Source organism: Arvicola amphibius, chromosome 12 (assembly GCF_903992535.2).
Source record: "Arvicola amphibius chromosome 12, mArvAmp1.2, whole genome shotgun sequence".
NCBI classification, from domain to species: domain Eukaryota; kingdom Metazoa; phylum Chordata; class Mammalia; order Rodentia; family Cricetidae; genus Arvicola; species Arvicola amphibius.
The window spans coordinates 92,965,510-92,968,536 of NC_052058.2; the positions used below are offsets into that span (position 1 = coordinate 92,965,510).

Consider the following 3,027-nt stretch of genomic DNA (forward strand, 5'->3'; position numbering starts at 1 on the left):
CTTCATCACTAAGACAGGAGAGGCCCGGGCTAGGGGACACAGCCTAGTGGGGAGATTGCTCCTCTAACTTATATGAAGCTCTGGCTTCCATCCCCAGCACTGCGCAGAACCCACATGGTGGGTGACACCTGTTATCCAATCACAGGGAGGCTGGTAACAGGAGGATTAGAAATTCATGGTCATCCTTGACTATCTAGTGAGTTTAGGGGCCAGCCTGAGCTACACGTGACCCTGTTTCAAAAAAGGAGAGAGAGTGGGGGGGGGGGGAGAGAGAGAGGGAGAGGGAGAGGGAGAGGGAGAGGGAGAGAGGGAGGTGTGGTTTTTGAATAGAAGGAAGGTGGCCCCATAGGCTCATGTATTTAAAAGCCTAGTCACCAGGGAGTGGTACTACTTGAGAGGATTAGAAGGATGAGGAAGTGTGACCTTTTTGGAGGAAATGTGTCCTTGGGGATGGGCTCTAGGCCAATGTCTCTTTCTAGGCCTACAGATCAGGGTAGAGTTCTCCGCTACTGCTCAGAGGTAGATGTGCTGCCGTGATCCCTGCCACGATGCTAATGGACTAAAACCTGTAAGCGTAAGCGAGTCCCCAACGAAATGCTTTCCTTGGTGGTGGCGTCTCTTCACAGCAACAGAACAGTGACTAGGGCACCAGAGAAAAGGAGAGAGGAAGGGAACCTCTGTGACAAACGACACTCTCCACTTCACACATTCCTATTCCACAAACGCTCATGTCTTCCTTGCAGCCTCCAGAGGCACAGACGCTGTCCTGTCAGCTCTCGCCTTCCTGTGTGGACTCGGTCCCACTGCTGACTCTTAAGTCAGGATCTGTGCTTTATCCCTGTCCTGTGGGCTCCTTCTCTTCATAAAAACAAAATGAACAAAAACTGCAAAGAAATCACAATTATTAGAAGCTGCTTATACTTTTACCTAATTTTGTCCTTTTTCAACCCCTTCCTACAGTGACCTGTTTCTTTGTCAATTTCAGTACCTTATTCCTTAGTTTCAAAGCCTTCCAAGAGCACCCATTTCCTACAGAAAGAACTTGCACTCCTCAGGCAGGACCTGGAGCTGCCATGATTAGGGTAAGTATCTCCTAGTAACATAGCCCGAGGTACTACTGGGAGGTGATGGAGCCTCTAGAAGGTGGGGTCTAGTGCCACATTCCTGGGAGCATGCTCTTGAAGGGTTTAATGCAACCCCTATCCCTTCATCTCTCTCCTTTATTTCCAGGTATTGTGAGTAGCTCTGTTATCCACCACACTACCATGATGTCTCAGAACAATGAGGCCAGCAACCATGGTCTGAAGTGTCTGAAATCATGACCCAGATTAAACCCTTCCTCTTGAATATGATAATCTCAGGTTTGCACTGTATTCTTGGTGTCAGGGTTAATCTCGATCATCAAGTTGATTGGACCTGGAATCAACTAAGGGATACATAAGAGATACACCTCTGGGTGAGCCTATGAGGGCATTTCAGGAGGATTAATTGAGGGCCTAAGACCCCACCCCAGAAAGAAAAAAGAGCATGGTGGTACGTGTGTGTGTCCCCTAGAATGGGTGGCACTTTCCATAGTGACTCTGGTCTGAGGTCAAAGTTGGCCTACCTTCACTTCTTCCCGCTGTAAACATCTGTCCTGATGTTCGCCTCTGCTCATGCTGGCTCCTTTAGCCTCCCAAAGTGAGCCGAAGACCAGTGTCTCTCCAGGGCTCCTCCAGGCCTGCAGCACCAGGTTGGAACAGAGGAAGCCTGTAACTTCACAGACTGAATGACTACTGCTTCTAGCTCTGGTGAAGACATTGTTGGAAGAGCAGCCTGTACCATGTAAGCCAGACTAATGAACAACCTTTGACCTTTGGAGTAGATTTCATCCTGTTGGTTGTGTTCCGCTACTCCAAAGGTTGTCCTTCCTCAGAAGCTAGTCACCTTGGTTTTTGTTGTTGATTGTTTTCTTTCAAACATTTATTATTGTTGTGTGTGTGCGCACGTGTGTGTGTGTGTGGGGAGAGTATGAGCATGTGCATTTCATAGTACACACATAAAGGACAGAGGAAAACATGAGTTAGTTCTTTCCTCCCATCAGCAGTGCTAGGGATTGAACTCCGGTTCCAGGCTCAGCAGCAAGTGCTATGGTCCTTTTTTTTTTTTTTTTTTTTTTTTTTTTTTTTAGCTGAGGCAGGGTATCTCTCTGGTATGAAACTCTAGCAAGTAGGCTTTCTGTCTTGTGAACCTCAGTGTCCTCCTGTCTCTGTGCTATATTTTTAAACATGGGTTCTGGGGATTAAACTCAGGTCATCATGCTGACCCAGCAAGCAAGAGCTGACTCCCCACATTCTGAGTACTTTTTCTTTTTGATTGACAATTGGCATACTTACCTGGTAGGTCACAAAGGTGGCTTTCCCAGAGTGAGGCGGCTCCACTGGACTTAGCATGTGTTGACCCTTGCAATTGCCCTAAATTTGGAAAACTTGACGACATAACTTGTGGCCCTGCATGTCACACCCTCCCCTGTAAAAAAGGAAAGAGGATGAGCAAATGGTAGAGGCAGAGTTTATTTCAGGAGGTTAATCTGCTATTGTTGGGCTTCCCCATGGTTTAGCTGCGTTTGTTTTGTAAATATTGCTGCAGTGAATGTTCTGATAGGAGGGGCAGGTATTAGGGATGCTTGCAGATACTCAGTAGGTTGGCATCAGGGACTTAGCTGTAGTAGTATCCTTGGCTTTGTCTTCATCGTGGTTCCCACCTCGTCCCATCAGTAGGTCTCTCAGGCCACATTTGCATCATGTACACCTGGCAGTGGCAGTGTGGGTCCCTGAGTCAAGGCCCCCTTGCTTCTGCTGTGACTCAGCCAAGTCAGGTTCCTGCAGGGAAAAGTTGTGGGGAGCTCAGCCTCACAGAACCGGTTCACTGTTCACTATGAATTCTGGGCTGGTGGGAGCTTTCCTCTCTGAAGTGGACACTTCTGTCTTCATTGTAGCTGGCTGGCAGAAATGGAAACATTGTAAAGAGACACTAAGTCCTCAGTCT

The 3,027-nt window shown here is 47.8% G+C and overlaps 1 pseudogene; it reads left to right on the forward strand.

Annotated features, from left to right (window-relative positions):
* Positions 1 to 2,367: 2,367 nt before the first annotated feature.
* Positions 2,368 to 2,498, forward strand: LOC119799625 (annotated as a pseudogene).
* The last annotated feature ends 529 nt before the right edge of the window (positions 2,499 to 3,027 follow it).